Raw genomic sequence first — 12,331 nt, 5'->3', positions numbered from 1 at the left:
CTTCAGGTGCTTCTCAGCAATTTGATATTCCTCAGATGAGAATTGTTTGGTTAGCTCTGTACCCCATATTTAAATATTGTTTATGAAATCTTCTTCAATTTCTTTCTTCAGAGACTTGACTTTTTTGTTATACAGATCTTTCACTTGCTTGGCTAAAGTAACACCATGGAATTTTTTTTAAATAAATTGTGACTATTGTGAAAGGTGTCATTTCTCCAATTTTTTTCTCAGCCTGTTTATCCTTAGAGGAAGGCTACCGATTTGTTTGAGTTAATTTTATATCCTGGCATTTGGATGAAGTCATTTATCAGGTTTAAGAGTTCTCTGGTAGAAGATTTGGGATCACGAAAGTAAACTATCCTATCATCTGCAAAGAGTGGCATTTTGAGTACTTCCTTTCCAACTTGTATACTTTTGAACTCCTTTTGCTCTCTAATTTCTCTGGCTAGGTCTTCCAGTAATATATTGAACAGGTAGGAAGAGATGGCCAGACATGCCCCTGATTTTAGTGGGAATGCATCAAGTTTCTCTCCATTTAGTTAGATCATAGATATTTGTTAGTGGTATAATGCATTTTTAATGTTTATGCATGGGCTTGAATTCTTGATTATTCCAAGACTTTTAACATGTAGTGGTGTTGAATTTTGTCCAATACTTTCTCAGCATCTAATGAGATGAGCATAAATTTTTCTCCTTAGAGTGTGTTTGATTACATTGATGGAATTCTGTATATTCAACCAAGCCTGCATCCCTGTGAGGAAGGCTACTTGATCATGATGGATGGTTGTTTTGATATGCTCTGGAACAAGTTTGTGAAATTTTTATTGAGTATTTTTCACCAGTATTCCAGTAGAATTCAGCCAGTATCTATCTCCTGGCAATTTTGGTCCAGACACATAATGTGATCAGATAACTTCACAATAAAAAGGTGCTTCTTTTTAAAACACATAAACATGTAATGGTTTGATATATTAAATACATTAACAGAACAGCTTGCATCCAAAGGAGGAGGTTCTAAAAATCTTTGGAAGTGGTACCTACTTAGAAGAACTGGATCACTTATGTATATATCTTGTGTATATATCTTGTGACATATATCTTTTTGTTTTAGATATTCTGTATTTACATTTGAGATGTTATCCCTTTTCCCTGCTCTGCTCCCATCCCCCACCCCTGCCTTCCATGTTCCTTCACAAGGATACACTCCTTCTTGATCACCCTCTCCACCCCATTGTCATGGCATTCCTCTACGTTGGGAAAACATGCCATCCCTGGAACAAAAGCCTCTTCTCATACTGATGCCAGACACTGCTATCTTCAGCTATCTATGCAAGTGGAGCCATGGGTCTCTCATTGTGAGCTCAATAGTTGGTATTTTAGTCCATGAAAGTTTTGGAGAGTTTGGTTGTTGATAATGTTGTTCTTCCCATGAGATTGCAATGCTTTTCAGCTCCTTAGGTCATTTCTTTAGCAACTTCATTGGGGTTCTCAAGTTCTGACCAATGGTTAGCTGCAAGCATGCTCAGCTATATCTATTAGCATAGTCGATGAGGGGTCATCTCTATCTGGTTTCTGCCAGTAAGTACTTCTTGGCATCAGCTATAATGCTTGGAATTGGTGGCTGCATATGTGGTGGATCCCAAGCTGAGGTGGCTTTTGAGTAATCATTACTTTAATTCCTGTTCCTCTATTTGACGTTGCATTTTCTTCCATAAGAGTTTTGTTCTTCCTTTTAAGAAGGACTAAGTCATGGATATTTTGGCATTTCTTCCATTTGAGCTTCATAAGGTCTGTGAATTGTTTCTTGTGTATTCAGAGCTTTCTAGAACTATTATCTGCTTATCAGTGACTGCATACCATGTGTGTTCTCTTGTGACTGGGATACCTCACTCAGGATGCTAGTCTCTAGTTCCATCCATTTGCCTACAATTTCATGAAGTCATAGTTTCTAATAGCTGTGTAGCGTTCCATTATGTAAATGTACTACAATTTCTGTATCTATTCCTCTGTTGAAGGACATAGACACACACATCTTTACACATAAAAATAAATTTAAGAGCATTCTAAAGATGACAAAAGGACATAGAGTTACAAGATAGTTCTAGCACTGTGATCTCATTTTTCTTCACCTAAAAATTTGATCAAGTACAAACTTCTGGTTCTCATCTTTGACCACTAGTACACTTGCTGCTTGAGCATAAGAATGTTTTAGTATATATCCAATCATTACCTAGAAATGTAGAAGAAAGCTTTTCATTATAAAAGCATCTTTATTCCAGGAAGACCTAGCATAATACCTGACTATCCAAATGTATAGGTTGTACAATTCCAGCAACATCCCTAAGTGTAAATGACAGGGTTTTGGTGAGAACTGTCTGGCAAAGCTGCATGTTGATAGCAGAAGCACCCTCTACACTGATGATGAGGGAAATAGAGATGATGGGGACAGGACATTATAATGGGAAGAACACTGATAAAGCTGATAGAGAAGGCACTGATGGAGATAAAGGGCACTGATGTAGAAGAGCTCAAGTAAACAAGCAATTTCCCTGAACGTCATGTTTCATAACACCAACCACATTTTTTGTGCCATTCCTTTTGACAGAAGATTGTCACTCTGCCCACAGTCTTCACTTCTCTACCTATATCAGTATTTCTCTTCTTTAATATGCCTCAAGCCTCCAACCTTTCATGACCAATGCTTTTCAACCTAAACACATAAGTATATACTTGTTATTTAAAATGTAGAATAAATGTTAGCTACTAACTCCTTTGCCACTAAATATACCCTCGTTTAGTGATGAAAAACTCCATGGACTCAAGTTTTTACAGCCAGCTGCCATTACTTTGTGTCTTCTGCTCACTCAGCCAATATATTTACTATGGCCCTACTAAGCATCAAGTATACTTCTGTAGGTTAAAGTACAATGATTAATAAATTATTATAATAAAAATAAACAAGCCAAGATGTAAACTACAGAGTATTTTATTTTATTTTTACACTCAAGATTTTATTCCCCTCCTGGTCTACCCTCCTACTGTTCCACATTCCGTACTCCTCCCCACCACTCCTTCTCTCCAAGGATTTCTCTGCCCCATCCACCTCTTAACTCCCTGGGGCCTCCAGTCTCTTGTGACTGAACCTATGACTGCCCTCCAAAGAACCCAATAAGTGACTGAAAGAGTCAGAATATTTTTAATAGCATTATATAGGAAGAATTTGGCAAAAATGATGAATAATGAGTTTTGTTTGTATAGTTTGAAATGGGATACCATAAAAGTACAAACAAATTGATTATAACCAAGCAAAGCATACATAGGTATGGGAACTGATACCTTGAAAATCTCGGAATAGGTCCTTCAAGGCCATTAATGTTGTAAGGACATATATTTATATGCTTGAACTTCAAGGCCTTATAACATTCATTTGAAAGTTCACTTTATAAACTGATTAGCATATTTGATGTTCCACGAGAAAAAAATATAAAAACTCTGAAATATATTCAATCTGTAAAGTGCCTGATGAGCAAGTCAAAACTGGTATTTGGCTCCCTAGCATTTATGAACAGGAAAGGCATGGTTGTGTGTATTCTTATTCTTGTTCTGAGGATGTGGAGACAGGAGGATCCTTGAAGATCATCTGCTTAAAGATCAACAAGTTTATGTTTATCACAAATACCTCTTTTACAACAAACCTTTAGCCTCTACATGCATGTGTATGTTTGCGCTTGCACACTCAGACACACAGCGGGCATATATATATACATATATATAAAATAAGCCATTACTTCATTTTAGAAAACTAAAACTTCAATATGCATGTCTGTCTGTGAATTTTGGACCATGAATATTGGAAAACTAAGACAATCCAAAGAATTATGAGAGAGAAATAAAGGAAGTATGTTACACTTAGATGATTAAAACAACTTCCAAAGTCACTTTTATGAGTGACCAGATCAAGTCTGATTTTCTGCTTTCTTCCCAGAACTCTTCATGGGTCACGTGAAACAAAAATAAAAGAGAGAGAGAGAGAGAAAGCACAGACATGCACACCCACACATACACACAAAACAAACAAACCAAAACAAAACAACAACAAAAACCAAACAACTGGGTCTTTGCAGTTAATTTCAAGACTCCATCTAACCTGACTCTCATCCCTCCCTCCCCCATTCCTAAGTCCCATATCTTAAGTCTTTCCATATCTCTAGTTACAGTGACCTCCTTGCTCTAATAAGAACAGGTCTGTGCATGTTTGGATCAGAAGGTTGGTCCTCTTGCATTCTGTAGGGTGAGCTGTAGCTGACAATATAATTGAGAGGTGACTTTAAAGGATTAAGTCATTGCTGAGTTCATACAAAATGAATGATTAGAGATGGGCCTTGAGATGGGTCTCACTTGTGGAAAGTAGGTTAATAGGCTCATTGACTGGAAAGTGATACTCACAGATCTATTCTTCCTTCTTCCATCCTTCCCAGTTTCCATGAGAAAAAGAGTTGACTTCTACCATCCCCTTGCACCATGATGCTCTTACTTAGCTAGAGACCTAACAGTGAACAACACAGCAGGGCAGAGCATGGAAAGCTTGAATCAAAATGAATGCTGCTGTGAAGTTGTCTGTTTTATTTATCACTTAAAATGAAACTGATTAACACAAATGTCTGAAGGTAAAGTTATCAGATCACTGTAGGGAGCTGTTTGTGCTGCACCCAAACATGGTGCCGGCTTCCTGCCGAGAACTCAGCAAACAGAGCTGTTGCCCAGCCAAGAGACTTAATGCGCATGCACCACATAAGTCACAGCCCACTCTTGGGGCACGTGATTGAGCTACAGGAGGATGCACCAATCAGGTAGCAACACGAGTCTCCTAGGCATGTATAGCAGTGCATTTTCTCCCCCACGTGAGGAGAAGGAGAGGAAGACAGAGAGATTGCGGGAGACCCCACGTGGAGGGATGGCGGAGAGGCACCACGTGGAGAGAGACTCGGTAAAAGAGATTGCAGGAGGTCCCGCGTGGACAGAGACTGGACAGAGAGATCGTTCGTGGGGGACTGCGCGTGAGAGGCCATATAGACAGTAGAACTCGGTAGGGAATCCCCGGCTCAGAGACAAGTTCCCTGCTCAAGAAGCCCCTGCTCAAAGTGCTGTTCAATAAAGGTTCTCCACAGAAGAAGCTGTTTGTTTTGTTGCACGCCTGTTCCTAGCGGCGGGAAGCGTGGGCGCGTGACAGATCACAGAATGGTCATCCTCTCAATCATTCATTCATATACCTAAGTAACTTTTCTAACCTTCTTTAACATATTTCTATTTCTAATGGTTTTCTCAGCAAAACTTACTGACAAATTTAAGTCATCATAATATTTTTCCTGAAGGGTGGGATTTTTAATATAGCGCCTCATTCTAGTTCTCACAGGAGCATAGCACTTTGTGTAGCCCAAACGGTCCTTACAACATCGATGGTCCTTGTTCCTCATCTGCCACTCAAATCTATCATGCACAACATTTATTAAGTTCCAAATCCCAGAAGAAAACTTGAAAAATGGAACTCAGAATGTGAGAAAATGAAAAGGTTTTTGTGTGTGGACAGATAGTGATATACATGCATGCTCCTGTTAGTGATACACACATGTGCTTATGTTTGTACTATTAAATGAAAAACAGGGGCCAACCTTGTTTTTATCCATCTTTCTTTGAAATAGGGTGTTTTCTTGAGAGTAAAACCTGTTTATAAAGCTATATTGTGTACTTAACGGTAGTGTCCTCTTGATGTTGGCTAGGTTGTTCCAGGGTTCTTCCTGTTTCTGTCTTTATATTGCTGGGGTTATAAATCCACAGCAACAAATCTAATAACTGTACTGTATGAAGCATATTGAACTCATGTCTTCACACTAGTGCAGCAATTTTATTACCAACTGAACATCTCCCCAGTACAATAAATCCCTTTTGTACTTACGCTACAAAGAACTTTCTTTAGTGATTTACAGTATTTACTTTTAGCCCCTATGCATACATTTTTTGCCATTATTTGTTAATTTTATGTTTTCGTAATAGAGCATGTTAGCTCATCTTTCCTCTGGCTCTTCATATTTCAGTTGTTCACCTGGACATTTCTCTCTGAATGCACCCAACATTTTTCCCTTCAGAGTCAACTTTGGGAGGACTCCTTTCCTATACATAAATAGTGGCACTTGATGAGATGTTAAAATATTTGCATATTTATTTCTTTAAACCTCTCTTCCTATTTCACTGACAAACTGTGGGAAAACAGGCAGTGCAGTATATGGTATAGACCATATATACTCTGCAGGATGGTGCTGCCTCTCACATTCACCTATCCCTCACAACCTGCATTCTTAAAATGCCCATTTTGCACTGTTTGTACCCAAGAAGCTACCAAGGCTTAATGCTTAATGGACACAAAAATTATTTGATAAATGCATCGATGAAAAACAATAGAGCTTTAAAGCTCTATAAAGCATTTTCAGAGTCATTACTCAATACCCAAAGACAATTGTAATAGCTGCAGTAGCAGCAGGAGCGTTTCAAGGAAGTTATGCAGCCTGTAAAAAGTGCCTAATATGCTAGGTGGCGAAACGCAGAATACATTTCAGTTTCTACATTTCAAAACCATATCTTTAATTCATGTGTCCCATTCATTCAAATTCTTAATGCACCACACCTCTTAATACACTGTATATATATAAAATCTTACAGAAACATTTAGCTAGCAGAGATTGAAATATTCAGTCCAAATCATTGTGTATACTTTAATATACATGCATATGGGTAACTGTGTATTCTTGAGCAATAGGCATGCATTCTGAACTTCATGTTCCCTATAATTGAGCCTATGGGGAATCAAAGGCAAGGCAAAGCCCATAGGTAGAAAGGTTGTTTTAAAGGGTTTGATGCATTAGGTAACTAGTGGAACTAAGAAGATTTATTGGATTTTCAAAAAAAAAATAGATTTCATTGTAGCCATCACAAGAGTTTAAAGAATTACATTTTCATGACAAGTTTTCTAGAGAAGATAAACCAATACAAAGATGTAAAAATGTCTCAATTATCCTGAACCACAGAACCAATAGGGATCACAGGATTTGATGGTACATTTGAACACACATTGTATTGTGTTTTCTGAAAATATCCCTTTTCCAATTTTATGTGTTGGAATAAAAGTATATGTCTTCTCTATAAGTCTACAGATTTCTCAAAAGATTATGACTCAAAGGGCATGCACCGTGGTACTTAGAAGAAAAGTTCCCCATAGGCTCAGATAAATGAATAGTTGCTTCCAGGTTAATGGCACTGTTTGTGTAGGTTTGGGGGATGTGACTTTGTGGAAGAAATGTCACTGATGTTGGGCATTGAAGTTTCAAAGGGTGGGCCATTCCAGATATATATATATATATAAAGATAGATAGATAGATACAGAGAGAGACAGAGACAGAGAGAGACACACACAGAGAGGATTCCTTCTAATTTTCTTTGAAGTTCAAAATGTGAGCTCTTAGCTCACTACTTCATGTACAATGTCTGCTATATCCCAGCAATGACAGACTTTCAGCACTCTAGAAACATAAGTCTCAATAATCCCTTCCTTATTTAAATTTCTTTGATCATGATGTTTTATCAATGCAATATTAAAGTAATTAATAAATTTGGAAATTTTGTGCTACCCACTTTGCCATGTGAGAAAAATGTGTGCCTATGGTATTTATAGGTCAGAATTATCTGGAAAACTTTATTCACACCATGATGTTCAGTTAAGTGTGTGCAGAAGGGTTTTGGAATTGATCAGGAAGATGACTGCAACACTGTGCTAGGTTTGCATGTATAGTGACAATGAGGTTAAGCAAAATTGTCATTCTGCATGATCTTGCTTTATAGAACAGCTGTCAAAATACAGAGAAGGAACATGATTATCTATAGTATGTACTATTTAATCTTGAACCCTTACACCCATGATTTCTTTTTTTTCTCAAATGAAAAAATATTTTCAAACATGCAGACCCAAACACATGCACACATACATGATAATACATACATAAACAAACAAGCACACAAATACTCAAAGATGCTAAAATGGGACTCTACCTAAATTTAGGCAAGACTTAATTATATGAGGATACCGCACTGACTTTATGATTTCCCTTTAAAAGAGATCTGACAGTGCTTGATAGAGATGTGGAAATTTCAGTTAGGACTGTGCATATGTCTATTTGTTCTTAGAGTTCTATTGTCTTTTTAAATTATGAATTGCCATGTTATATTGTTGAATAGTTCTTTTATCCTGTAGTTTCCAAATTTTTTTCTATTCATCTTTAAAGTCAGTTTTACCTACTTAATTAATACACACACACTCACACACACACATATGCACACACATGCACACTCATGCACACACACATGTATGCATGTGTGCATGTGTGTGTGAGAGAGAGAGGGGGGGGGAGGAGAAGGGGAAGTGGGAAGGAGAGGGGAAATATGTGACTATGAATCTCATTTTTAAACATGTATATGTTTCCCTGTGGGCTTCTAGGATTGTCAAATCTCATGGAACTTATTGCAACCACCATGTCACTATCTTTAAAATGACATTTGAATTATTTTATTTGAAGCAAGTGGGTTGCTCATATAGCAACTGCATAAAAACAATTTACTTTGTATTACCTGACATTAGAACTTTGGAGTAATTTTCTGTCATTGGATTTACTGAAATACTTTGTAGGTTCCTTTGTCTCATTTATTTAATTTTCTTGTTATTGTCTTGCCTTTTTTGCTGGTAAGGAGACATTTTTTACTAATTAATTTTAGTAAGCGCAGAACTTTTCAGTAGAGTTCTCAATAAAGTTCTATTTCCAAGGCTTAGATTCTGTGATAAAGTTGTTGGGTTGCTACAGAGAAGATATGCCTTGGGATGATTGTTTTACACATGAAATAGACACTTTTGTAGTAGGCTTTTGTAGTAGGATAGGATGATTTCTTGAATTTCCTGTTTCAGTTGTTATGTCTTCACTTTCCTTTCTGATTTTGGTAATTTGGATACTCTCTTTTTGCCCTCTAGTTAGTCTGGCTAAGGGTTTATGAATCTTGTTATTTATCTCAAAGAACCAGCTCTTGGTTTTACTGATTCTTTAAGTGGTTCTTTTTGATTCTCTTTGGTCAATTTCTTCTCTGAGTTTCATTATTTCCTGCTGTCTACTCCTCTTGGGTGTATCTGCTTCCTTTTGTTCTAGAGCTTTCAACTGTGCTATCAAGTTGCTAGTGTATGCTCTCTCCACTTTATTTTTTGGAAGCACTCAGAGCTATGAGTTTTCCTCTCAGTACTGCTTTCATTGCATCCCATAGGTTTGGGTATGTAGTGTTTTCATTTTCATTAAATTCTAGAAAATCCTTAATTTCTTTCTTTCTTTATTCTTTGACTATGCCATCATTTAATAGAGCATTGATTAGTTTCCATGTGTATTTGTGCTTTATATTGTCTTTGTTATTAAAGACCAGCCTTAGAACATGGTGATGTGATAAGATGCATGGGAGTATTTCAATCTTCTTATATCTATTTGGGCTTTTTTTGTGACAGATTATATGGTCAATATTGGAGAAGGTGCTGTGAGGTGCTAAGAAGTAGGTGCATTCTTTTGTTTTAGAATGATATTTTCTGTAGATATCTATTAATTCTAATTGGTTCATAACCTCTGCTAGTTTTACTGTGTTCTTGTTTAGTTTCTGTTTCCATGATCTGTCTAATGATAAGAGTGTGGCGTTGAGGTCTCCCACTAATTATTGTGTAGGGTGCAATATATTTTTTGAGCTTTAGTAGGGTTTCTTTTATGAACACATATGCTCTTGAATTTGGAGCATATATGTTAAGGATTGAGAGTTCCTCCTGACAAATTTTCCCTGTAATGAGTAAAAAGTGTCCTTCTTTATCTTTTTTTGATAACTTTTGGTTGAAAATCTACTTTATTCGATATTAGAATGGCCACTCCAGCTTGCTTCTTGTGGCCGTTTGCTTGGAAGGTTTCTTCCCAACCTTTTACTCTGAGATAGTGTCTGTCTTTGTCTCTGAGATGAGTTTCCTGTATGCAGCAAAATGAAGGATTCTGTTTATGTGTCCAGTCTGATAGCTTATTATTTTATTAGGGAATTGAGTCCATTTATATTAACAGATATTAAGGAATAGTGGTTGCAGTTTTTTGCTATTTTTGCTTTTGGAGGGAGAATTGTGCCTGTGTGTCTTTCTTCTTTTTGTTTTCTAGTTTAGGTATTTTCTTGTTTTTTCAAGGATGTAGTTTCCTTCCTTGTATTGGGTTTTCTACCTATAATTCATTGTAGTGCTGGGTTTGTGGTCAGATATTGTATAACTTTAGTCTTTTCTTGGAATATCTTAGTCTCTCCATCTATGGTGATTGACATTTTTGCTGGGTATAGAAGCTTGGGCTGGCACTTGTGTTTTCTTAGGGTCTGCATGATGTCTGTCCAGGATCTTCTAGCTTTCATAGTCTCTGGGGGAAATTGGGTGTGATTCTGATTGGTCTGCCTTAATATGTTACCAGACCTTTTCCCCTTACTGCTTTTAGTATTTCTTCTTTGCTTTGGGCACTTGGCATTTTTAATATTATGTTTGGGAGGAATTTCTTTTCTGGTCCACTCTATTTGGAGTTCTGCAGACTTCTTTTATGATCATGGTCATCTCATTCTTAAGGGTAGGGAAGTTTTCTTCTACAAATTTTTGAAGATATTTGCTGTGCCTATTAGTTGATATTCTTCACCCTCTTCTATTCCTATTATCCTTAGGTTTGGTCTTCTCATTGTGTCCTGGATCTCCTGGACATTTTGAGTTAGGAGCTTTTTGGCTTTTGCATCTACTCTGACTGTTTTGTCTATGCTTTGAATGCTGTCTTCAGCCCCCGAGATTCTTTCTTCCATCTCTTATAGTCTGTTGGAGATGCTTGCATCTGTGACTCCTGATGTCTGTTTTAGGTTATTTACCTCTAGGGTTGTCTCTTTTAGTATTTTCTTTATTGTTTCCATTTCCATTTTAAATTTCTTCTTCCATTCTGTCATCTCTTTCATTATGTTTTCCTCTAGTTCTTTGATTTCTTTGAGTGTTTTTCTTGTTTCGTCTTTAAAAGCTTCTATACTTTATGCTTTTCCTCCCGTTCTTGTTTAAGGATTTCTAACATCATCTTCAGATATGGTTTCAGGTCTGAGTTTCCTTTCCTGGAGTGATTGGCATTCCACTGTTTGCTGTGATGGGAAAGCTGGGTTCTGGTGTTGCCAGTTTGTCTTGGTTACCATTGGGTAAGTTCTTTTGCTTTCCTCTTGCCATCTTTTTGTCTGTGATTATATGTGGTCTTGTTGTCAGTGATTGTTTCTTGTTTCTCCTGTGTACCTGGCCTGTGTCCTTGGTTCTCCGCTGTTCCTGGTGGTAGATGGCCTGAGTGCCGGTTCTGTATATACAGGCCTGCCAGGTGGAAACAGAGATCCTAAGGCAGGGTTTTTGCCCTCAGGAACCAATCAGGGAGAGGGGGGGCACACTTTCTGAGAGCTTGGCACAGACCTCTCTGCTCCCTGAATACTCCCTGTGCAATCTCACCAGGCCTGTGCCCCTGGATCCCCCATGAAATAGACTCTTGATGCTCAGAGAAAAGAATGTAATGTGTTGAATAATCCTCAAAAGTTTGTTCAGTTCCTTAAAATTGAAGACATTAACTCCTTTTCAGGGTTAAAAGTGTATGGAGATTTATAATAAAGAGATGTCTAGGATTATCCATGTGAATTTGTGTATTTATAAACATTTTAAGTGTTAAAATATCACATTATTATAAGAAAATACATGCTTTGTTGATTCATATTTTTTCTCCTTAATGTTTATTAATGTTTATCATATAGGGTCTATGTTGGTACTCTAGGCAATCTTAGAGTGTGAGGTCATTTATGCTAAAAACTTATGCTATGCACACTGAGGCATGCTCATCATCTTGGCATACTGAATGCCGAGACAGAAGTAGCAGAACTTCAGGCCTAACTTAGACTCTACAGGTAGACTCTGTCTTAAGTAGGGCAAGAAAGTATAAGCAAAGTAAAAATTGAAATGCAGTAACCATTGACATTCCTTCCCACTTACACATAACTGAACTAGAGCTCATCATTTTAATCTATGTAGACTAATAATATGGACCTTCAAGGTCTGGATTATATTTTGTACTACTATTATTACTATTGTGGTTGTTGTTGTATTATAAATATCAAGTGAGCCTAATTAAGGTGCAATATCATATGGCTATGAGAGCTTTCTATTTACCTCATTCATATCTAATTTATA

The sequence above is a fragment of the Micromys minutus genome, assembly GCF_963924665.1.
Source record: "Micromys minutus genome assembly, chromosome: 15".
NCBI classification, from domain to species: domain Eukaryota; kingdom Metazoa; phylum Chordata; class Mammalia; order Rodentia; family Muridae; genus Micromys; species Micromys minutus.
This window is presented reverse-complemented; position numbering follows the sequence as displayed.